Source organism: Halichoerus grypus, chromosome 10 (assembly GCF_964656455.1).
Source record: "Halichoerus grypus chromosome 10, mHalGry1.hap1.1, whole genome shotgun sequence".
Classification (NCBI taxonomy): domain Eukaryota; kingdom Metazoa; phylum Chordata; class Mammalia; order Carnivora; family Phocidae; genus Halichoerus; species Halichoerus grypus.
In genome coordinates, this window is record NC_135721.1 from 56,977,814 (window position 1) to 57,004,575 (window position 26,762).

A 26,762-nucleotide genomic window follows, 5' to 3' on the forward strand; every position below is an offset into this window, starting at 1 on the left:
TTCTATGGTTTATTCATTTGTTGTCTTGGTGATAGACATTTGGGTTTCCAGGTTTTGGTATTCTGAAGACAGGTACATTCTTATACATCTCTAGTACATGTTTTGGGGAATGCATACCTGTAAGTTAGAAATGCTAGGCCATATGCTATATGAATGTTCAGTTTTAGGAGATAATGTCCAACACAACTATTTTCCAAAGTGTTAATTCCTTCAAGTTGGCTTCTGAATCATTTTGACACAATCCTCATAGTCTTTGAGAGCTTCCTTGTATTCAAGTATGACAAGATGTTTGAGGCCCATCTTGAAGATTTCCTGTTCTAGACTTGGAAATTGTCATTTCTCCAAGGAGCCTTGGTCCTTTTGGAAATATATGTAGAGGCCACAATTTGGACAGGAGTGCACATTATTGGATTGGTTATTGTTTTCTAAGCCTTCTTAGTGGATAGAGCTAGGAAATATGTATTTTTAGGGGGGGAAGAAATACATCATGAGTTCCTACTGATATTCTGACTCAAATTGAGTAAGACAGGGTTTTTAACTTCTTTGGTTTTATTTATTGTATCTTTTCTCATGCTGAAAATTTTGGTTCTAAATGAAAATCAACATAATTACTTAAACTTAATCTAAAAGAGATAGGATTTTAGTATAACACTATCATTACTATCAATATGACTATCAAAAACAGTAATTTTGAATTTCTCCCTTCTCCCTCCCTTAGGATATTCCATTAGAGATGAATAGCAGATTGCTGTGTTTTAAAGTCACTTAAAGTAATTTTTGGTATGTTTGAACTTCATTTCTTTTTTACCTGTTATTTTATCTAAAAATTTTTAATTAAGTTTTTTCTTTTAATTCCAGTATAGTTAACATACAGTGTTATATTAGTTTCAGGTGTACAATATAGTGATTCAACAATCCTGTACATTACTCAGTGCTTATCATGATAAATGTACCCTTTAATCCCCATCACCTGTTTCACCCATCTCCCCACCAATCTCCTGGTAACTATCTGTTCTCTATAGTTAAAAACCCGTTTCTAGGTTTGTCTGTCTCTTTTTTTACCCTTTGCTCATTTGTTTTGTTTCTTAAATTTCACATATGAGTGAAATCATGGTATTTGTCTTTCTCTGACTTGCTTATTTTGCTTAGCATTAATACTCTAGCTCCATCCATATTATTGCAAATGGTAAGATTTCATTCTTTTTTAAGGCTGAATAATATTCCATTGCATATGCGTACATATGTGTGTGTATACACACACACACACACACACACACACACCACATCTTCTTTATTCATTCATCTATTGATGGACAGCTTCAGCTGTTTCCATAATTTGACTATTGTAAATAATGCTGCAGTAAACGTAAGGGTGCATGTATCCCTTTGAGTTTGTGTTTTTTGGGTTTTTTTGGGTAAATACCCTATTTCTCTACATTCTCTTTCTTTTGATTCATTATTAGTATCTAAGAATGCCACAGGTTTCTGTATGTTGATTTTGTATCCTGCAACCTTACTAAATTCATTTATTAGTTCTAGTAGTTTTTTGGTGGAGTGTTTAGGGTTTTCTATATATAGTATCATATCATTTGCAAATAGTGAAAGTTTTACTTCTCCCTTACCAATTTGGATGCCTTTTATTCCTTCCTCTTGTCTGATTACTGTGGCTAGGACTTCTAGTACGATGTTAAATAATAGTGGTAAGGGTAGACATCCCTGTCTTGTTCCTGACCTTAGAGGAGACTCTCTGTTTTCCCCCATTGAGTGTGATGTTTTCTATGGGTTTTTCATTTATGGCCTTTATTACGTTGATGTGTGTTCCCTCTAATCCTACTTTGTTGAGAGCTTTTATCATGAATGGATGTTGTACTTTGTCAGATGCTTTTTCTGCATCTATGAAATGATCATATGGTTTTCATTCCCTTTTTTATTGATGTGATATATCACATTGATTGACTGGCAAATATTGAACCACCCTTGCATCCCAGAGATAAATCCCACTTGATCGTGGTGAATGATTTTTTTAAATATATTGTTGGATTTGTTTTACTGACATTTTGTTGAGAATTTTTGCATCTATGTTCATCAGAGATACGGGTCTGTAATTTTCTTTTTTTGTAGTGTCTTTATCTGGTTTTAGTATCAGGGTAATACTGGCTTCATAGAATGGATTAGGAGGTTTTCCTTTCTCTTCTGTTTTTTGGAATAGTCTGAGAAATATAGGTGTTAACTCTTCTTTAAATGTTCGGTAGAATTTACCTGTGAAGCTATCTGGCCCCAGACTTTTTGTTTGCTGGGAGTTTTTTTGTTGTTGTTGTTGTTAATTTTATTTATTTATTTGAGAGAGAGAGAGAGAGCACAAGCAGGGGTGGGGGCAGAGGGAGAGGGAGAAGCAGACTTCCTGCAGAGCAGGACCTGAGCCAAAGGCAGACGCTTAACCGGCTGAGCCACCCAGGCGCCCCTACTGGGAGTTTTTTTTTTTTTATTACTGATTCAATTACATTGCTGGTAATCAGTCTGTTCAAATTTTCTCTTTCTTCCTGATTCAGTTTTGGGAAGTTATATGTTTTTCAGAATTTATCCATTTCTTCTAGATTGTCCAATTTGTTGGCCTATAAATTTTCATAATATTCTCTTATGATCTTTTGTATTTCTGTGGTGTCAGTTGTGACTTCTCCCCTCTCATTTCTGATTTTATTTATTTGGATTCTCTCTCTCTTTTGTTTGGTGAGTGCGGCTAAAGGTTTATAGATTTTGTTGCTCTTTTCGAAGAACCAGATCCTAGTTTCACTGATCTGTTCTATTGTTTTTTTTTAGTTTCTATTTTGTTCCCACAGCTCCCTCCTCCTGTGGGCAGTTCCTGACCACTAGTTCTGCTCTTCCTAACTGCTCAGCTATAGCTTGTTCTCTACATTTAGTTGTGGAGTTTGTTTTGCCAGCCTTCAGTTCACTCTCTGGTTTACTTACATGGATGCGAGTGATCTCTAGATGGGGTGAGCTTAGGGTCCTCCTACTCCACCATCTTCCCAAGATGCTCCTCTTTGTTTGAACTTCATTTTTTTTTAAGGTTTTTTTTTTTTTTTAAGATTTTATTTATTCATTTGACAGAGAAGAGATAGCGAGAGCAGGAACACAAGCGGGGCCTCCCGCGGAGCAGGGAGCCCAATGCGGGGCTCTATCCCAGGACTCTGGGATCATGACCTGAGCCGAAGGCAGACGCCGAACGACTGAGCCACCCAGGCGCCCCTCCCCTTCACTTTTATTTAATTACATTTTATAGTTTTGTAAACCATCACATGGTTCCCAAATCAAAATAAAACGAGGTACATGTAGAGAAATCTAACTTCATTCTTTTCTACTTCACCTTGGCGTCTCTCTCTTACTCTCTAGGTAACCTTTTTTTTTTTTTTACTTTTTGGTTTATCCTTCCATTTAAAAAAAATAAGCATTTGTGTATCTCTTTAGTAGATAAAAAGCAGGATACCATACATTCTGTGCTTTTTTCACTAATCAGTATATCCTGGATATCAAACTGTAGGAGTATATAGAGATTCTACCTTATATTCCTTTTTAAAGCTGCATAGAACTCCACTGTGTGGATATACCATGGTTTATTCATCCATTTCCCTTTTGATGGATATTTGAGTTGCTTCTGTTACTTTGCTATTATAAATGATGTTGCAGTGAATTGCATTGGGCATTTTGTATTTTTGACATTTTTTATTTTTGACATTCTTAGAAGGATTGCTGGGTTTGAAAGTAAATGCTTATTTAAAAAAAAAAAGATTTGAGAGAGAGTGCGAGAGAGTGAGCGAACATGGGGGGAGGAGCAGAGGGAGAGGGAGAGAGAAACTCAAGCTGATTCCACGCTGAGTGCAGAGCCCAATGGGGGGCTCGATCTCACTACCCTGAGATCACGACCTGAGCCGAAACCAAGAGCTGATGCTTAACCAACTGCATCACCCAGGTACCCCAAAGCATATTTCATATCATAATCTTTAGGGTGTAGTTTGACAAAGCCCCTTGGGTGAATCTGAATCCCTGCCTACATCCTCACTTGAAAATCACCCTAGTTATTAGAACTCTTTGAGGAACGGATGGTTGCTCAATTGCACCCTAGGTGTGGCACCACAAATTCCTTTATCTATCTCACTTGATTGTTTGGGTTGACTGGCTGAGGTGTAGTTGGGTCTTTATTTGAACAGGGCCCTTCTGAAATGGAAGACAATTGGAATATGAACTCATAGCCTTTAGAACCAGGTATTTCTGAAGTCTAAAAACCTCTCAGTGGAAAACATGAAATGTCTGGCAGATTAGGGTTTGAGGGTTCACAGGTGGCAGTCCTGATAAAGCTGGCAGTGGCGGTACTCCAAGGAATCTGATTTCATGTGTTACCCTAAAAAGTTTGGTTCTATGGTTTAAGCCTCTGCATCCCACAGGGCTAGGGTGCAAGTCATGGGGCAGTGTGAATTCTACTTAGCTATCTTTTTTCTCACCTATGAAAATATTTTATTGTATGATCACATGTTGCACTTTCACCTGCAGTTATTAAGGACACCCTTGATCTGATATCCCAGAGCCCTCTTTTTGGTAGAATGAGATCTACTGGCTTTATTTTTCCTATGCTATACAATATTTTTTTTTTTTTTAAGATTTTATTTATTTATTTGACACAGAGAGAGACAGCGAGAGAGGGAACACAAGCAGGGGGAGTGGGAGAGGGAGAAGCAGGCTTCCCGCCGAGCGGGGAGCCCGACGTGGGGCTCGATCCCAGGATCCTGGGATCATGACCTGAGCCGAAGGCAGTCGCTTAACCAACTGAGCCACCCAGGCGCCCCGCTATACAATATTTTTAAATAAGGGGCTTGTATAGCAATCTGGATAATTGTTTAGCACAGAGAGTCTGTTTTTTCATTTCTTAGCACAGTGGCTGGAATATGTCAAGTGTTCAAGAAATCTTGGGTGAATGAATTAATTGAAATAATTCAGTTGGGAGTAGAAGGAAATAGAAGTATAGGGGTTTTTGTTTTGTTCTCCTTTTTTAAATACAGGAGACACTAAGCATAGTTAAAATGACCATATGGTTTTTATCCTTCCTCTTGTTAATGTGATATATCACATTGATTGACTTGTGAATATTGAACCGCCTTTGCATCTCTGGAATAACCCTGCTTGATTGTGGTGAATGATTTTTTTAATGTATCATTGGATTCGGTTTGCCAATAGTTTGTTGAGGATTTTTGCATCTATGTTAATCAGAGATATTGGCCTGTAGTTTTCTTTTTTTGTAGTATCTTTATGTGATTTTGGTATCAGGGTAATGCTGGTCTCATAGAATGAATTTGGAAGCTTTCCTTCCTCTTCTGTTTTTTGGAATAGTTTGAGAACAATAGGTATTAACTCTTCTATAAATGTTTGGTAAAATTTACCTGTGAATCCATCTGGTCCTGGACTTTTGTTTGTTGGGAGTTTTTTGGTCACTGATTCAGTTTCATTGCTACTAATGGTCTGTTCAAATTTTCTTCTTCACTGATGCAGTTTTGGGAGGCTTATGTGTTTCTGGGAATGTATCCATTTCTTCTAGGTTGTCCAATTTGTTGGCAAATAATTTTTCATAATATTCTCTTATAGTTCTTTGTATATCTGGGATATTAGGTTGTTATTTCTCCTCTTCATTTAAACATAGTTCAGTATGGATGGATAAATAAACGAAAGCTAACCTAGTTTTTCTTATGCAAGTAGGAAAAATTTGTATTGTTTATAAGAAATCATGAATTTTAGAGTCTTGTTTTTGAAATCTTAGAATAAATGATGCTATTTTAGAGAAGAGATTCAGATCAATTTGAAAGTCATTTATAAAGTAGAGTTTAGTAGATACTGATTGGATGTAAACAGCAAGGGAGAAAGAGTAAAGAACAATCTGTAAGTTTTTTCCTTGAGCAAATCAGTGAACATTCACTAAAACTGGAACCACAAAAAGATGGGCAAGTTTGCTTGGTGAAGATAAGGGCTTCAATTTTGGTCCTTGATAAGTAACATTATATTCAGGAGTTCTCATTTCAGGAGTTATAGTAGGGGGAGGAGAGACAGCATAACTTCCAGTGCATTTGAGGATGTTAAGGACAGATTTAGAGGATATTCATAGGGTACTGCAGAAAGGTCTGGCATGGAGGGGAACAGTGGGAGACAGGAAAGGAAAGGAAAAACTGGGAGAGAACATCGTTCCTGCTTAATTAACTGCCATATTTCAGATCTTCCTTCCTTACCATTTGGAACTACAAATCAGAATCTTGGGTAGACTAGCATTCATTTGGGAGTGTCCTTATGTCTTTCTAATCCTTAACTGTTTATGGGAATAATTTTGAAACATCTTTTATGATAATCTAGTAATTTTTTTCCAGTTTCTATTACTTTGTTGATTCTGTTTCTGAATTTATTAATTTCTGCTATTTTTGCTGTATCCTTCTAATTACTTTGAATTTCTTTTGTAGCTCTTTTAAAAGCTTATTATTAACTTATTTTTGACAGATAAAACTTGTGTACATTTAAGATATACAGTATGATGTTTTGATATATGTGTACATTGTGAAATTATTACTACAATTAAATTAGTTGATATGTCCATCACCTCCCATAGTTGTTGTTTTGTGTGTGTGGGGTGAAGACACTTGAGATCTACTCTTTTAGCAGATTTCAAGTATACAATACCTTATTATTAACTATGGTCAGCATGCAGTACATTAGGTCTCCAGAACTTAACATTTTAAACTCAAAGATTATATCTTTTGATAATACCTCTTCTTTTCCCCTACCTCCCAATCTTTGTTAACTACCATTCTACTTTCTGAATTTGACTTTTTTTAGATTCCACATAAAAGTGAGGTCATGTAATACTTGCCTTTCTGTGTCTGGCTTATTTCACTTAGCATAATGTCCTTCAGGGTCATCCATGTTTATTTCAAAATACTTTTTTCCTATTGATTTTTATCCTTAACTCGTGGTTATACAAAAGTATGTTTCTTGATTTCTAACACATGGAGATTTCTTTTAATTCCATTTTTGTTGTTGATTTCTAGCTTAATCAGAGAATGTGTTCTATAGGATCTAAATCCTTTAATATTTGTGAAGACTTGTTTTGTTCCATTTGGTTTTTTAATTCCAAACTGAGTTTGAAAAGAGTGTATATTCCTTAGCCTTTGAATATAGTGGTCTCTGTATGTCCATTGAGACAAGTTTGTTTATGGTAGTTTTTAATCCTCTGTAGTCCAGTTTTTTTCTGATTATTCAATTAGAAAATAGATTTATTTGTCCTTTTAATTCTATTAATTTTTGTTTTATATATTTTGGAGTTGTGTTATCAGATGCATACTCATTATAAATTTTTTTCATGGTGAACTGAACCTGTAGTATTATGAATTGACCCTCTTCATTTCTAGTAATGCCTTTTATCTTAAAGTCTTACTTTCTTTGTGTGCTTAATGTTAATGTTACTGTACCAGCCATTGTTTGGTTAGTCTTTTCATGGTAAATCATTTTTCCTTTTTAGGTTGAATTTTTATGTATCCTTATATTTAGATATATCTCTTTTAAATGTCATTTGTTTGTTTTTGGTTTTTCTGTTTTATCCAGTCTGATAATCTCTTTTAGCTAGAGCCATTAATCCATTTACAATTGATGTAATTACTTATATTTTTAGGTTCATAGTTACTGTCTTATTTTGTGATTCTTGTCTTTCATATTTTATGTTTCTTTTTCTTTCCTCTTTTGCCTTCTTTTGCATTGATTGATTTTTTTAAAAATAGTTTTTGGAGCAGTTTTAGGTTTGTAGCAAAATTGAGTAGAAAGTGCAGAAAGTTCCCATATACCCACTGCTCCTCACCACCCACACAGAGACATATAGCTTCCCAGACCAGAATGGTACATTGGTTGCAGTTGAACCTACATTGACACATCACTACCCAGAGTCTGTAGTTTACATTAGGATCACTTGTGGTGTTGTACATTCTCTGAGTTTTGACAAATGTATAATGAACTTATCTACTATTATAGTATGATGCAGAACTGTTTCACTGCCCTAAAAATCTTCTGTGCACTATTCATCCCTCCCTTCCCCCAACCCCTGACACCTCTGATCTTTTTTACTGTCTCTATAGTAAAGAATGCCATATAATTGGAATCATACAGTGATTCAGCCTTTTCAGATTGGCTTCTTTTGTTTAATATTATGCATCTAAGGTTTCTTTATGTCTTCTCATGTGTTGATAGCTCAGTTCCTTATAGTACTGAGTAATATTCCATTGTCTGGGTGTACCACAGTTTATCCATTCATTTACTGAAGGACATCTTGGTTCCTTCTAAGTTTTGGCAATATTGAATAAAGCTGCTATAAACATCTGTGTACAGGTTTTTGTGTGGGCAAGGGTTTTCATTTCTTTTGCATAAAATACCAAGGAATGTGATTGCTGGATCATATTGTAAGGGTATATTTTGTTTTGTAAGAAACGGCTAAACTTTCTTCCAGTGTAGCTTCATTCCAACCAGCAATGATTGAGAGTTCTTATTGCTTCACATTCTTATATTTCGTGTTGTCAGTGTTTTGGATTTTCACCATTCTAATAGGTGTGTGTTATGGTTGTTGGGTTGATTTTTTTTTTAAAGATTTATTTGTCAGAGAGAGAGAGAGTACAAGCATGGGGGAGCGGCAGGCAGAGGGAGAAGCAGGCTCCCCTCTGAGCAAGGAGCCTGATGCGGGACTTGATCCCAGGACCCTGGGATCGTGACCTGAGCCAAAGGCAGATGCTTAACCGACTGCGCCACCCAGGCATCCCTGTTGGGTTGATTTTTAAAAATCATTTCATATTCCCCTTCTACTAGTTTAGAAGTTATATACTCATTTCTTTTAGTGGGTATCCTAAAAATTACACGTATCATACTTTTCAAGATCGAAGGCCAACTAATGCCTCTATTTTCTTCTCAGATAATATAACAATCTTAGGCTTTTTTTTTTTTTTTTTTTAAGTAGGCTCCATGCCCAGTGTGGAGCCCAACTCGGGGCCTGAACTCGTGACCCTGATATCAAGACCTGAGCTGAGATTAAGAGTTGGACGCTCAACCAACTGGGCCACCCAGGCAACCCCAACTTTAGATCTTTTTAATTACTTTTGTCTGCCTGCTGACTTATATGTTATTGCTGATTTATATTTCAATTTTTTTTTTGAAATCTCAAAAGAAATTATTGTTACAGGTTTAATACAGGGTTTCATACTTGAGTTTCTCACTTTTCTTTTTTCCTTTTTGCATCTCAGATCCCCATCTAGTAGGATTACTTTCCTTCTGCCTAAAGTATATTCATAGAATTGTCATTCTCAAAGGTTGCTGGTACCAGACTTTCAGGTTTTGTTTGTCTGTGTGAAAATGTCTTTATTTTGCCCCCATTTTTGAAAGATATTATTACTGAGTTTAAATTTCTAGGATCACAGTTTAGTTTCTTTCAGCACATGGTTTCTCTTGTGGCTTATTAAAGTCAGCTGTCAGTCTAATTGTTGCTTATTTTAAGTCAGTCTGTCTAACTGCTTTTAAGATCTTGGCTTTGTCTTTGGCCTTCTGCAGTTTCACTGTGATGCTTCTGTGCATGAATTTTTATTTCCTTTTAAATTCACCTTTGGATTTGTTGAGCTTTTTGAATCTGTAGATTATTGTATTTCATCAGCGTGAGAAATTTCTTTGTATTCCTTCAAATTTTGCTTCTGCCCTGGTCGCTCCTGTTGTTTTTGAGCAATAATCAGACATACTAAATAATTTCTCACTTTGTACTCTAAGTTTTTTTTTTTTTTTTAAGACTTTATTTAGAGAGAGAGAGTGGGCACAGGAAGAGGAACAGAGGGAGAGAGACAGGCAGACTCCATGCTGAGCACAGAGCCTGAAACTAAATGGGGCTTGATTCCAGAACCCCGAGATCATGACCTGAGTCGGAATCAAGAGTCAGTCTCTTAACCAACTGAACCACCCAGGCACCCCTCCAGCTCTTTATTCTGCTGTTAATTTTTTCCATTGAGTTTTAAATTTCAATAATTATGTTTTTTTATTTCTTCGAGTTTTATTTTTCTCTAAAATTTGTCTTTAAAAAAATAGTTTACTATTCTCTGCAGTATTTTCAACTTGGGTTTTTATTTCTTTAAATATAGTAAGGATAATTTTATAACCTGTACCTACTAATTCCAGCATATTTCTTTGAGTTTGTTTCTGCTTTCTGTTGCCTTTGCTGATTCTTGTTCATGATGTATTGTCATTCTTTATTTGAAAAATTGATTTTGGGAAGTCTTTGAGGTCTGGAATGAAAGTGTGTATTCATTCCTTCAAGAGGAATTATGTTTGCTTCTGCCATAGAAATCACTTACCGGTCTGGGACCACTTTGGGCTAAATTCAAAACTTAAAATGCTTTGGATACCCAGGTCAAGAGAATTTGGACTGTATTTCTATGTCATGGCCTTCAGGCTGTAGTTCTCAGGAGCAGGATCCTTTGGTAACTTTTAGTCCCAAGGTAACTTTCTTTGAAGTCTTCTAGGGGTAAGAGGGTTTGGGTGGGTTTACTTCTGTTTTGTTTTTACATTGAGAATGTAGTACCTCAGGGTTCAAGCTTTACAGTGGGAATGGTTGTCTATTAGATTCCCTACCTTGGACAGGCCTACATTCTGCCTTCCTTTGAATTTAAAAGCCACATTACTCTTTTTCTCTGAGTTCATGTTTAAGGTTCTGAGTTATCTATTACCACATAGCTTAAGCATAAATATATATATATTTATAAATATGCATAAATATATATATGCATAAATATATGTATTTACATATATGCATAAATATATATATATTAGCATTCACCGCTTTCATTTATTGTGCAGGAGGAATGGGAATAAATATCACCCTCATCTTTTTGCTAACCTAATTATAGGCTAAACCTCTCACAAGCATCCTTTCTAATCTTTCTGCTTTGCTGAACATGTATCCCACAACATTTTAGTGGTTATGGTGCTGTGGGATTCTAGGTTAGGCTCAGGATCTTCAAAGCCATGGCTTTCAGAATCTTAGGAGACTTTATTATGAGTTGGCCTCTAGGATCATGGGATCTCTGGACCAGTATAGCAAAGGGAAAGTTTTTAGTAAGTTTTATAGAAGTTAGAAAAAGTTGTTGAACCATACCCACATTTCACAGTACCCCTCATATTACCGTAGAGCCCAGTTCTCATGACAAGTAATAGTAGTCTAATGAATATGTCAGAAGCAATTAGAGGAGCTAGAAGAGCAAACCTCTGCAGACCAGTGTCCCATTTTTTTGCCATGGAGGTGTCATATTTTTATGTACTTTCAGTCTTTAGAGATTATGAGGTAATCCATAAACAAATGTTTTCAGGTAGATCTGAGCTCTGTTTGATATTGTGGCCAAGAATATTTCTTGGATCATTTCTATGTTTAGCTTTAGACAGATAAACTATATAGGTCATGCCCTTCAGCTAGGGAAAATGAAAAATGAAATGTCCAAAGACAAAAGAAAGGGTAGATTATCGCAGAGTGGATTTAAGAGATAAGAAAATGAATGGTGATAGAGGCCTGGTGCTGGAGAACAAAGGGAAATAGACACTATCCTAAGATTTGATTGCATACTTAAGCTGTTTAAGTGGGGAACCTAGACTAGTTTTCATTTTGGATTGAAGCCCTCCATTTTCATGTCTGTGTCTCCCTCTCCCTTCCCATCCCCCCACCACCCATCTCTCTCCCTCTCTCTCTCTCTCTCTCTCTCTCTCTCTCTCACACACACACACACACACAGGCACACGCACACACATTTTAACACACTTTAACACTAGCTACTATTCTAAGCCAAAGTGTATTTGGCTCTCTCCTGGCTTTCAACACTGGAGGTTGGCAAGTTGGAGGACTGGTATACTTACCAGCCAGGGAATTCTGTAATCTACAACCGTGGCACCCTGCTGCTAGAAAAGGAATAGGTTTGTCTCTCCAAGTATAAATAGTAGATCTAATGTCTTTGGTAGGGCCTTAGAGTATTTTTCTGTTCCACCTGGGTTTCCCTTTCTCTCCCTCCAATTTACCTTAGAAATGTTTGGTTTTAACTATATAGAGGCAATGTTGATTACAGTAATTCATGTGAAGAGTTTATCATTTATGTTTGATTACCATGTAGAGCAGTAAAGATGACTTATCATCATGTGTATTATTAAGTAAGTGTGAGGTTAATATTGTAAATTTAATATAACTGACATTTCATCATTCATGGATGCACATTTAAAGAAGTTGTTGCTCAACAATATAATAGAAACATTAATTCCAAAAAATCTAATATTTACTGAGGAAATAATTATAGTAGTATAAATGTAGTAGAATGTCTTTTTTTTTTTTTAAAGGATTTATTTGTTTATTTGAGAGAGAGAGTGGGAGAGAAACCCGGGGTGGAGAGGGCAGAGGGAGAGGGAGAGTCTAAAGCAGACTCCATGTTGAGCACAGAGCCCAACATGGGGCTTGACCTCAAGACCCTGAGATCAGGGCCTGAGCAGAAAACAGGAGTGAGATGCTTAACCAATGGCACCACCCAGGCTGCCCAGTAGTATGTCTTTCTTATACACAGTTAAAATAGTCTTTAAAATGTGATTCTGGGTGGAGAACAGGAACAAGAGCCTACCCTGTTACCCTCAGGAAGCCAAAGAAGTAGAAGATAAGAGAAGGTATGTCATTGCCTTTGACTATGAAGAGGCCATCCACCATTCTCATTTGTCTCTGTTAATTTTGGCTTTGAAACACGTTCTAGATTTTTAAGTGTGATTCTTTTTGAGGTAATATGTAATCAGTTTGAGCACATTTGAAACACATTATTTTCAGAATTGGGATCCTACCTCAGAGTACATTTAGATTATTTAAATCACAATTAAAATCATTTTATGCATCTCAATCTATTAAACTTTTATAAGCCAAACAAGATAACTAGTTAAAGTTTGGATGGTTGATGTAGTACTGTAGTGTCTTGATGGTGATGGTGGTGGTTTTTGTTCATTTTAAATATTGAGAAAGCTTTACTAAATTTGTAGGTTTATTGCCTAGTGAACACTAGGTGGTGCAATTGTGCAAGGACCATGTAATGAAGTATGTGGAAGGTTTTTTCTGTTTTTTTGGAAGGCAGGAGGATGAAATTAAAATTCTGGTTTGAGGAAGGTCTTTGGAAAATTAAATATTAAAATGCATGGATGAATCTTGCTCTCTTATTAATTGTTCTGGGATTCAAATAGAGCCTATCTTGTGATTTAGATCACAAAGCCTTCAAAGTATTTGTTTATTGTTTCCTTTGCATTTTAAGCTTAACTAACTATAGAAAGAAAAACAACTCCACAAAAAACAAAAAAGAAAACTGATACAATTTGGTTTTCTATAAATATTTCAATATTGAATTGCTCTATGACTACAAGTAAACTGGCTTACACTCTACTATTTCAAATAATTCGACAATGCCATAGGATTTCAGCAATTATATGTAATATTATGGTTTATCTTATCAAGTGATTGTTGGTCAGTTAAAACTTGAAAGGTAGCTTTCCTCTTGGCATGTTTTGTTTTTTTTGACCCATTAAAAAAAAAACAACAACACCTTGCATTCCTGTGTAGGTTGGGGTCACTAAATTAGTAAATTTAAGATTGAGTTTCTGAAATGAAAAATAATTATTATTGATTTACTTGTATATTAAAGAGAAGAAAAGAAAATATTTCTATTCAGATATATATTTGAAGCTTTAAGTCTTATTCTGAAGTTTTTTTTTTCCATTTTAAGTTCTTTTCCCATTTGAGATACAGTTCTTTTTGGAATTAAAGTCATTTATGTCTTCCACCAATTTAATAATGTTGTTTCAGTTACAGTTATATTTAAATGTCTTTCAATATTTTGGAAGCAAAAAATGAAACTACCTTATCATTTTGAAACATTCACCAGTAATCACAGAAAAATCAGAATCAATTTAAGTACTTTTGTAGGCTTCCATAACTGACAGAATTACACAAACTATATGTGTATTTTTACGTTATTTTTCTAATTGAATCATATATCCTCTATTGGATACAGAGTTATACAAAACTGATTTTAAGTTTCACTTAATGTACTAAAACAACTTTATTTTAAAACTTATTTTCCATGTACTGTACAATGATTACAACGTTTTTAGGAATTTAGATTTATGTTTTATGAAACTTTTTCTCCCTAACATTACAATACTTCTCTTCAAGGCTACCACCTTTAGTATTCTTTTTTGAATCTTTGATATATCTATTTTGATGTAATATTATTTCATTACTTATGAATAAAGTCATTTTCCTTCTTTTCATGAAATGGGTATATGTGTTCACAGATATACATACATCAGATTCTGACTAGTTGGGCTATGCTCATGGCTTATTTGATGCTATATATTTTTATTTTAAATTTATTTTCACAGTCCCCTTTGAAACCTTTGGAATGTAACATGTAATTAATATTTTGTTTAAAAAATACAAATTAATATTTGAGTCCTATAAGTCAGCTTTAGATAAAATGTTATAGAAACAATTTGTGGAATTGAAAAATCACTATTTTTATAGTAGTTGGCAGCCTTTATAAAATGACTTGCTGTTCTTGCAGATATATCCATTTTCACAATTGTCACTATTTAATGGTACCCATGTTAGCTATATTAGCCAGGGGGCTGAATAGCCATGAAAATGGCAGTAACCTCTGACCTCAGAAATCGTTCTTTTAAAAAGAGGACTGAAACATTGGTGATAGGAAATTTGAATTGCTCTTGCAGCTGCAGTGTTTGTTCTGTGAATACTTAATTTAGTTTAAAGCTATACTTTTTCTTCCAAATCTGTCAGTCTTTCAGAAGCATCAAATTCACTTCAGGAAGAAAAAAAAGTGCTTCCTTCCCAGGCCTGTATTATTGAATGTGGTATTCAAGCTTCAAACCGTTTCATTTAAGTAATACATATAGTCTTAAGAATAGGAATCCTCACATTTGACACGCTCTGTTAAATATATAGCTCATTCAGACCTCGTTCAAGATATTGCTATGCAGGCACTTATTTTGGATAATCCTTTTAATGACTATAACTCAACTTCTTAGCTATGTAAAAGACTGGTGGAATGTAGAGATATAAATGTGTTTGTGTGTGTGTGTGTCATGAATATATATTACTGATGTGTAAATATACGTATTTATGTACGTTATATAAGTTTGTTAAAGTTTTATAAAGAATTTGGATTTTGTGTTATATATGTACAAATTTATTTAGATAATTGAAAGAAACTGTGCAAGACTTATGTTTAATGCGTGGGGAGTTACATATAGAATACTCATTAGAGTAATGGGATTGCTATGGCTAATTTTCACATGCGACCAAAAATTTAGCCCAAAGAGATTTGACAGTGGTGTTTAAAAAAAAAATTGGATCGTGGTCTCATTACTTTGAAATTATTAACTCATCTGGCTTTTACAAGACTCTTCTACCCTTACTTTTAAACATCTTAATGTATTTGTCTATCAGAGAAAGCGGAGAGAAAAGGGCAGAAACCTAGCATTTGCTGCTTTAATACCAACTGAGGCAAAATCAAAATATTTGCTATATATTTTAATATTTGTTCTGTATATTCCATAATGTTAAATGATTTTGACAGAACAGGAAAGAATATTATGATAAGAACAGTATGAAAGTCATCTGAAATAAGTTTTTTCAACATTATACAATTAAGAATTATGTGAAATAAAAGACCATGTATGATTATTACTTACTTTATTACATGCTGTATTGAATTATAAATCCTGACAGTAAGAACTCTTTGGTGCAGTTTGGAAAATGATAAAGCATTCCTGAAACCCATTTGAGTTTCAGTGCTTATTAAATAAAAATGGGACCAATTAAAAACGGAAATACAGAATTTAATCATGTTTTATTTATTTTTTATTTTTTTATTTTTTATTTATTTATTTTTTTTTTATTTGACAGAGAGAGACACAGCGAGAGAGGGAACACAAGCAGGGGGAGTGGGAGAGGGAGAAGCAGGCTTCCCGCCGTGCAGGGAGCCCGATGCGGGGCTCGATCCCAGGACCCTGGGATCATGACCTGAGCCGAAGGCAGACGCTTAACGACTGAGCCACCCAGGCGCCCCTTTAATCATGTTTTAATTAGGAAAATAAACTTGCTGCTTTTCTTCATTTTGTATTTAACATAAACAATCACATATAGAGACATAATTATTAGCATATCTAATATAAAATGCACACTTACATGCTTTCTGGCCCACCATTAGCATTCCTTTATTTCTGAAGGGTTAGAGGTGCCTCTTGCAAGTACCATGTCCATTCCTTAGCCAACTGTAAGAGGAGGCTTTGATACCAACAAGCTGCTTTCTCTACTTCTGCTTTACTTGAACAGAGTGTACATAATTATCGGCTCCAAAAGTGAACATTTTATGTAATGAACTTTCTGAATTCTATACCTTCTTTTAATTCATTAATTTGTTTACGCTAGCTGTTAGTGACCTAACTTTGTAGGAGTTTAACCTAGTTATAAAAGAAAAAGGAGTACTTTGATGTTTTAGAGGAATGTTAACAGAGGTCAAATAAATAGACAAATATTTATGTCTTATTTATAAAAATAATTTGTAAATCAAATACTATTTCTTAATATAGGAAACTTGTTTTTGTATTGAATAGAATTGTGCACATCATCTTTAAGCCACCTTGAATAGTGATACAGAAAACAATATATAGATTTTTAAAGTCTAGTTGTTTTAAAATTTAATTGCTTTTCAAAATAGCACTTACTACAAAGCTACTGGAACATAACCTTTTAATAGAAAGACTTGCTTCTATTTAGAATAACAACAAATATGAAGTTATTAGAGTATTTAAGAAACAGGGAATACAAAGCATGTCCTGAATCACTCAAGAAGTGTTTATTAGCTATTATCTACTAATCTGTTCATCTATCAATAAATGACATTGTTGGTTCAAATTCTCTGATTGCCTATAGATAATAGTTCAACTATTGGAAAGAAATACACTACTAAAAATTAGTTTGATAATACTTGTAATCAAAGTATTACCAGAGTTAATTTTTAACCATTATTTGTGGAGCAGACTTTATTCAGCATACTCAGTTTATTCTAACTATATGTTACAGAAATTTTGGCAATGTGAAAGAGTTTTATCTGCTTTTACCTTGCAATATATACCTTGCATCTGACTTATTTCACTTTTTACTTCAACTGAAAAGAGGGGCTTTCGGTGTTGAAAAATTAGGAAGACTGCAATGAGATAACATAGTTTTCTATATAAGTGTAAATCGTGGGTTCACTGTCTTAGAAGAAAAGACAGATTTTTTAAAAAAATTAATGATTGCATATATTTGGGAAAAGTTTCACTTCTCATCAAATGCTATGTTTGCCAAAGATAGGTTTCCTTTAAATATTTCAGCAACAGATGTTAAAACAATATTCTTTAGTAGCTTATTAAAGTTCTGGGAGACTTGTATTCAGGAATTGCAAAGAGGAAAATTCAGAAAAGTCTGAGAAATAGACACCAGCCCATGATTTTTTTTTTTTTTTTTTTAGATTGATTTGATAGTGTGGGGGGGGGGGCAGGCGGAGGAAGAGGGAGAGAGAATCCTCAAGCAGACTCCCTGCTGAGCACAGAGCTAGGTGTGGAGCTCCATCCATCCCAGGACCTGAGATCATGACCTGAGATGAAATCAAGAGTTGGCCACTTAACCAACTGAGCCACCCAGAGGCCCCCAGCCCATGAATGCTAATGACTAAACCTATATTGTTTTGAAAACATGTACACTAACCATAGAATTATTTTGCATCTCACCTCATATGATATCTCAGAACAAAATAAAAGTGACTGATTTCCATGAATACATAATTTACTTTTCTTAAATGTTAACTTCATTAGGAGTAATACGATTCTGACTCTCAGAACCATTGGACAGTGAAATTCTATCAGGCTAGTTTCATCTTTTCTGCTAGCTTTATTGCTTTAAAAACTGTAAACCCTTAATAAATTGCTGAAATCTTCTTGGTTTGAAAATACATGTCAAAATAATACATGCTTTAAAAATATTTTCCTTGAATGAGACATGAATGAATGCTTTTAAAGGCGGTGTTGACACTAGTGATTTTGATGATTGATATTAAGCTATAAAGAAAATACACTGGATGATGTATATTTAAAGCAGACTTATGTCAGTAATAAATGCTAAAATTGTTGGGGTATAGAAATCATCTTCATAGCTGGATAACCTTGCTTGTATGAATTTCTCTCCCTTTGAATACCCAAAGCAATTTGTCAAAGTGAATTTTTAATTTTTAAGTGATGGTTTAAAGTATTTTAAGATGAAAAGCTCTAAACTCAAGTAGATTACAGTGATCTAATTCTACAGGATAGTCACTTTTCTCAATGTTTCTTATTTTTCTACACTAGCATATTAGTGAATCAGTTCATATGTAGTGAGTCAATTTTTATTTTTTAATTTATTTTATTTGAATATCATTGACACACAATATTACATTAGTTTCAGGTACAACATAGTGATTCCGCAAGTTTATACTTTATGCTATCTATGTTCACCACAATGTAGCTACCATCTGTCACCATACAACACCATTACAATGTCATTGCCTATATTCCTTATGCTGATCCTTTTATTCCCATGACTTATTCATTCCACAACTGGAAACTTGTATCTCCCACTCTCCTTCACCCATTTTGCCTATCCCTCCCACCCCTTCTCCCCTCTGGCAACCATCAGTTCTCTGTCTGATTCTGTTTTTTTGTTTACTTGTTTTAGATTCCACATATGAGTGAAATCATAATGTATTTGTCTTTTTCATCTGACTTATTTCACTTAGCATAATGCCCTTGAGGTCTGTCTGTGTTGTTGCAAATGGCACAGTCTCATCTTTTTTATGGCTATGAAATATATATATATATATATTTATAACGCACACACACATATACATACACACACGCCATCTTCCTTATCTATTTTCTATCAGTGGACACTTGAATTGCTTCCATATCTTGGCTACTATAAATACTGCAATAAACATAGAGGTACATGTATCCTTCTAAATTAATATTTTTGGGGTTTTTTGGGGGGGGTTAATACCCAGTAGTGGAATTATTGGATCATATAGTATTTCTATTTTTAATTTTTTGAGGAACCTCCATACTGTTTCCCACAGTGGCTGCACCAGTTTACAGTCCCACTGACAGTGTGCAAGGGTTCCCTTTTCTCCGCATCCTCATCAACATTTGTCATTTTTCGTCTTTTTGTTAAATGACATTCTAACAGGAGTTAGATGATATCTTATTGTGGTTTTGGTTTGCATCTTCCTAATGATTAGTGATGTTGAGCATCTTTTCATATGTCGGTTGGCCATCTATGTGTCTTCTTTGGACAACTGTCTATTCAGGTCCTCTGCCCATTTTTAATCAGATTATTTGGAGGTTTTTTGGTGTTTAGTAGTGTAAGTTACTTATATATTTTGGATATAAAACCCTTATTAGATATGTCATTTGCAAATATCTTCTTCCATTCAGTAGGTTGCCTTTTTGTTTTGTTGTTGGTTTCCTTCACTGTGTAAAAAAGCTTTTTATTTTTATGCAGTCCCAATGGTTTATTTTTTACTTTTGTTTCCTTTGCCTTAGGAGACATGCCTAGAAAAATGTTACTATGATTGATGTCAGAGACATTACTGCCTGTGTTCTCTTCTAGGATTTTTATGGTTTCAGGTCTCATATTTAGGTCTTTAATCCACTTGACTTTATTTTTGTGAAAGGTGTAAGAAAGTGGTCCAGTTTCTTTCTTTTGCATATACCTGTCCAGTTTTCCTAGCACCATTTGTTGAAGAGACTGTCTTTTCCCTGTTGTATATTATCTTCTTAGTCATAGATGAAGTGTGAGTTTATTTCTGGGCTGTCTATTCTGTTCCGTGGATCTTTGTGTCTGTATTTGTGCCAGTACCATACTGTTTTGATTACTACAGCTTTGTAGTATATCTTGAAATCTGGGATTAGTACCTTCAGCTTTGTTCTTCTTCCTCAAAATTACTTTGCCTATTCCAGGTCTTTTTTGGTTCCATACAAATTTTAGAATTTTTTGTTCTAGTTCTGTGAAAAATGCTATTGGTATTTTCATAGGGATTACATTGAATCTGTAGATTGCTTTGGGTAGTATGGACATTTTAACAATATTGGTTCTTCCAGTTCATGAGCATGGAATATCTTTCCATTTGTTTGGGTCGTCTTCAGTTTCTTTCACCAATGTTTTGTAGTTTTCAGAGGGCAGATCTTTCACCTCTTTGGTTAAGTTCTGAGGTACTTTTTTCTTTTTGGTGCATTTGTAAATGGGATTATTTTCTTAATTTCACTTTCTGCTACTTTGTTATTAATGTATAGAAAAGCTACCAATTTCTGGGTATTAATTTTGTATCCTGCAATCTTACTGAATTTATGTATTACTTCCAGTAGTGTGTTGGTGAAGTCTTCAGGATTTTCTATGTATAATATCATGTTATCTGCAAATAGTGATGGTTTAATTTCTTTCCTAATATGGATGCCTCTTAGAGTCAATTTTTATTTTTACATCTTATTTGGGATTCTATATATCTAATTTTGTAACTTCACATGTTACTTTAAATAATATTGCTAACAACAATTTATAAATACTTGGTCATATATAATTGAGGGATTGATTATATTTTACTTGATTAAAGGCAGGAGTTTGGACTGTGTGACTCTTGGGGTTCCTTTCTTAGCATTTTGAACCATCATTTTGAATGCAGATCATGTTCTTTGAAATTTAAGCCTTATTTGACTTTTGTGAAATTTTTTTTAATTCTTGTTTTTTTGAGCATAGTATATGGTGATTGCAGATTTATTGTACTCAGATTTTGCCATTGAGTGACATACCTTCTTATTTAGCAGAGATAAGACATTGATTCATTGATTTGACAACAAATATTTATAAAACATCTACTATGTTCTATAAGAGTAATTAAGTTACCTGTCGGGGCTCAAGTCGATTTCAGTCTTGTGGGGGACACAGACAAGTAAATAGGTAATTAAAATCTAAGTATGTAAGTTGATTAGTACTATGCTTGGGGAATGTACAGGGTACTCTGAAAGTACGTGTGGTGGAATTAGGTTTGGCCATCTAACCAAATCTTTGTGGAGCCTGGTGTTGGGGAAAGCTTACCGGAGAAAGTTTTGGCTAACCTGAGGCATAACATGTATAAGCGTTACCCCCGTGACATGTTAGGGAAATAGATGTGGGGCTAGGTAAGTACGTTTCACATGAAGTGTGTACAAAGGCAAAGAGGAACTAGAGAACGTGGCATGACTCATGGGACTCTAAGACTTCAGAGTTCAGAGATGAAGCTGGAGGTGTGAGCAAGGAGTATTTCTTGCATGGTCTTATCTAGTATTGGAATTTCATCCTTGGTGCAATGCAAAGTCATTGAGACTTTTCAGAGAAATGGCATGATTCTTGTTGCTGTTTTTGCTGGCAGCAGTATGGAGAATGGGTTGGAAGAAGTTAGATTAGAGACAAGGGTACAAAGTAAGGACCTTCTGGGTAATTGGTTCAGATGTGTTTGAGTCATAAACTATTTTGGTAGCAGTAGAGTTAGAAAGAACTAGATGAATTTTTGAAATTTTAACTAGTAACAGTGACAGAATTGATGATTGATAGGATGTGGAGTTTGTGGAAGAAATAAATAGTAGTAAAATTGACAAGTTTCTAACTTAGGTAATTAGGTGGATAGTGCTTCCATTCAGTGTGATTGGAATCATGAAAGGAGCCAGAAAAGGAAGAATATGAATTCACTTTTATAAATGGTGAACTTCATGTTAGTGTGGAAGATGGCCAGTAGAAGGTAGATATATAAACTAGCTGCTCAGGAGGGAAAGGAGGGCTAGTGACTTAAGAGTCATCAGCATGTTAGGTAGTAATTGGAGTAGATGGGGTGTTTTGCAGGGAGGATCTAAAGAGAAGAGATCTTGGAGGACTCTGAGTAGGACCCTGAGGAATTCAATATTTAAGAGATGGACAGAGGAAAACCCAGTGAAAAATACTAAGAAACGTCAGCTAGAGAAAGATAGGTTGAAAATGAGGAGAGTGCCGTGTCACTGAAACCAATAGATGAAAGTGATTAAAAAGGTTATCAGGCAGTTAGAGTAGAAATATAATGGTAGAAAATGTACACTATATGGGAAATTCAGGTGAAGTGCTGTGTCATTTCGGATGAAGGAAAGATCTTTTCTGTCTGGCTAGGGAACAGGAATGCTTCATGGAGGAGGTTGCATCTGAAAACACATTTTTTTTTTTTTTTTTATGTCTGATCTTATTTATTTATTCGTCACTCTTAGAAAATCTCATTTTTGACTGGACTCAGACTTCAGGGGTAGAAGCTCTCAGAGAGGACAAACTCTGTCTCTTGGAAATCTGTTCCTGGTCTTTTTCTTTGGCCTCCTTCATTCTCTTGGCCAAAAGTTTAATGTATTCTGCAGCCTCTTACTTCTCTTAGTGTGCTGTTTCTTCAGAGCAATATGGGGACGTTTGTGTTAGAGGACACGTGGAGTAACAAGACACTGAATCTTGGGAGCTTTGGTTCTAGGTTTCTCATCTTTAAGGGCTTTCCCACAACATACTGGCGGACATCATCTTTAGAGAGATTGTAAAGTTTTCGGATTCTGCTGGCTCTGTTGGGCCCCAGGCAACGAGGCACAGTAGTATCAGTAAGTCCAGGATATCCCTCTCCCCTTTCTTTTTTTTACAATAGCCAAGTTGAGAGCACTGTGATTGGCATCCACAATGCAACTCCGAACAGATTTGCGCTTTCTCTCTCCAGTCCTCCTTGGTCTATAGCAGGAATGCCCCTTACTCAGCAGCAGGCAGACACAGCCATGGGTCAGGACAACCTGCTCCATGGGGAAGCCTTGTTTGTCATTGCCAGGACTGATTCAGACCACATAACCCTTCCATTCTTCACCCAGAGCATCAGCATCCACTTCTGTGGCCATACACTTCTCATAAAAGGCAAAAAGTTTGCGTTCATCATCCACTTTAATGAGTTTCTGTCAGCCAGTAGCTGGGAAAGAGATGTTTAGCTTCATCCTGAAGCAGCCTACCACCTCCGAGCTGAAAAGCACATTTAAGGAAGCTACTGAACGGTGGGGAATATATTCCAGGTAAAGGGGCAACATAGTAAAAGGTAGGAAAGTATAAGGCTGTAGAAGTAACAAGTTGTATGTCAGCTAGGGACATACAGTTCTAGGGTTGGTGTTAGAGGTAGGACTAGAAAGGTAGTAGAGGCAAATGATTATGAAGGCCGTGATTGACATGCTAAAAGTTCTATGCTCTTGGCAATAGGAAGCCATAGGAGGATTTTAACTAGAATGATTTCATTCCTTTTAAGGCGAAGAATATTCCATTGTGTGTGTGTGTGTGTGTGTGTGTGTGTGTGTGTGTGTGTGTGTATACACACACACATACATACATATATATCAATCACATCTTGTTTATCCATTCGTCAGCAGTATATTCTTTAGGGATACATATATAGGTATAAGGTAGTGATCTATTTTGAAAAAAGAAAGTAACCCAAAATTCAGGGTGCAAGTCACCTCTGGAGGAGGGAATGGGAGGGATGTGACTTGGGAGGGGACACGAGCATTTTACGGTACTCGTAGTGTTCTATTTCTTAAACTGAATGGTGGGTACAGGATATTCATTTTATTCATTAAATAGTACTTATATGTTTTATACTTTAGGATGTATAATATATTTCACAATTTAAAAAAAATTAAAGTGATCATGCCATTAGTGTAATTTTCAGTATCTTGTAAATAGAAGAATGATATGATAAGATGTCTTCTCAAACCTTCATTTATCAAATATTTATTGAATATTTATATGCTACAATGCGAGATGTTACAAAGCAGCTTTATGTAGCACTTATGCTAGTCGAGGTACTCAGACAAGTAAGCAAAGAAATAATAAAGATTATCTTAGTATAGGATAAGCTCAATAAAGTTAATATCAAAAAGAATGATGTGACAAACTGGGATGGTCCTATTTTATATGGGGATCACTGGAGAAGACTTTTAGGAAGAAGTGACATATGCACAGAGATCTGAATTATGAGAAGAATCAGATCTCCACATAAAAGAAGAGCACAAAAACTAGTAAGAATAAGATTGATATTTTTGGAGAAACAAAAAGAAAGCCCAGGTTTCTAGATTATAGTGAGCTAAGGAGGACAGTGGTAAATGATGAATTTGGAGAGGTAGGTCATGACAAGAGGATTGAATTTTGTTCTGTCTATAACCTTCGTTACTCCACTATATCTTTCTTTTTTTTTTTTAAAGACCTTATTTATTTACGTGAGAGAGACAGAGATAGTGACAGAGAGCATGAGTGGGGAGGAGAGGGAGAAGCAGGCTCCCCGCTGAACAGGGAGCCCGATGTGGGGCTCGATCCCAGGACCCTGTGATCATGACCTGAGCCGAAGGCAGATGCTTAACCGACCGAGCCACCCAGGCGCCCTACATCTTTTAAATTTATAGGTATTCTAGGGGCCTTTTCCTGTTCTAAATCACTTTTGAATAGATGCCACTACTTCCCTTTCTTTTCCAAATTCTTTAAAACCGGAAAAATTAAAAGACAAATTCTCAACACTGTTGGAAGACAGGAAATGGTGCCATCAGAAATTGTGAGGAATTCCTGAGAGGCAGAAAGCAGAAGGCTGGAAAATGACAGCCCAGAATGGCACAGAAAACAACTGTGCATGAAAGGAAACCCTGAAAGGAAACCCTCAAAACTTTAAAGTTCTTGCTAGTAGGGGTAATTATTTAAAGGTACGTGCCGTAAATAGGAAGACAGTATTTCTCCTTGCCCAGTTCTTTCTCCTCAAATCTGGCACATACACATGCATTCTCCATTCTTTCCTCTCTCCCTTTCTCTCTCTCTCTCTCTCACACACACACATACACACACACACACACACACACACACAGTAGCGATAGCAGGCAGCAGTGGCATTTGTCCATTTCTGAAATTCAAAAGCCATATGTAAGATAAACTCCCTATCTGGGAAAGGCTTTCAATGTGGCTGTAGGGACATGAGAAAAGAGTATAACAGGGGTACCTGGGTGGCTCAGTTGTTAAGCGTCTGCCTTCGGCTCAGGTCATGATCCCAGGGTCCTGGGATTGAGCTCCGCATCGGGCTCCCTGCTCAGCGGGGAGCCTGCTTCTCCCTCTCCCACTCCCCCTGCTTGTGTTCCCTCTCTTGCTGTCTCTCTCTGTCAAATAAATAAATAAAATCTTTAAAAAAAAAAGAGAGAAAAGAGTGTAACATGAAGTAACTTGGGAGGACTTATCTGTGTTACAGATGTGGATGGGAGGAAAAATGAAAGATAGTTCTGCCCAGGAGGGAAATATGTTAGAGTACTCCATAATCAGAGTAAAACTCCTCTTCTTTTGTCACTTGGAGCCTCCTCAGCTTGCCTCTGTAGCCTAGCCTACACATCTTAATGTGACTATGGCCACTTATATACCAGCAGTCAGTCTTCCTGTATAGGAAAGAGATCAGATGGGGTAGATATCTAGATGGCTATAGAGAAAACCTGGGCCAGCTGTGTATATTCATCAACTTAGCTTTTTGTTTATAAATATGAATGGATAGCCAAGGATCATCAGACACTTAAGAAAACCAATAGCAGGAAAAAGAAGAGCCAAGATGAACAAACCACTGATTTGGATGAAACATTTAATTCAAAAAACAGAAGAGCATATAAAATATATTTGAGAGATTTCATAAGATAATGGAACAAGAATAGACCATGATTCAAAAGAAGCAATGAGAAAAAGATCTTTGAAATTAAACATATGATTTAAAATTAAAAAAAAAAAAATAAGGGTGTCTGGCTGGTTCAGTTGGTAGAGCATGCAACTCTTGATTTCAGGGTTATGAGTTCAAGCCCCACATTGGGTGTGGAGCCTACTTAAAATAAAAAAAAAATGAAATAAAAAACTATAAATATATACCATTGACCCTTGAACAGCATGGGGGCTAGGGGTGCTGACCTCCTGCACAGTTGAAAATCTGAGTATAACTTTTGACTCCCCTAAAACTTAATTACTAATAGCCTGTTGTTGACTGGAAACCTTACTGATAACATAAATAGTTAATTAACACATATTATATATATATATTATATACTATATTCTTTCAATACAGTAAACTAGAGAAAAGAAAATATATAAAGAAAATCATAAGGAAGAGAAAATATATTCACAGAACTGTACTGTGTTTATTTTTTTTTATTTTATTTATTTATTTATCAGAGAGAGAGAGAGCATAAGCAGGGGGAGCAGGGGAGAGGCAGGCAGAGGGAGAAGCAGCCTCCCTGCTGAGCAGGGAGCCTGATGTGGGACTTGATCCCAGGACCCTGGGATCATGACCCGAGCTGAAAGCAGACACTTAACCAACTGAGCCACTCAAGCATCCCTGTACTGTGTTTATTGAAAAACGTCTGGTATAAGTGGGCCTGTTCAGTTCAAACCTGTGTTGTTCAAGATATGTCTTTCTGATTATCAGAAGAGCAAAACAATGTAATAGATCTAACTACAGACTGAAATAATAATCTGGAAGATAAAATCAAAGAAG

The 26,762-nt window shown here is 35.6% G+C and overlaps 1 protein-coding gene across 16 annotated transcripts in view; it reads left to right on the forward strand.

Annotated features, from left to right (window-relative positions):
- WDPCP (WD repeat containing planar cell polarity effector) overlaps positions 1-26,762 on the forward strand; it is a 445,572-nt gene that overhangs the window by 57,075 nt on the left and 361,735 nt on the right. The window contains exon 3 of one of the 16 annotated variants that reach the window (XM_078056482.1): positions 719-780. The exons of the other annotated variants lie outside the window; for them this stretch is intronic. The gene's annotated coding sequence lies outside the window, so the exon portion shown is untranslated. The remainder of the gene's footprint in view (positions 1-718; positions 781-26,762) is intronic. 16 annotated transcript variants of the gene reach the window in all.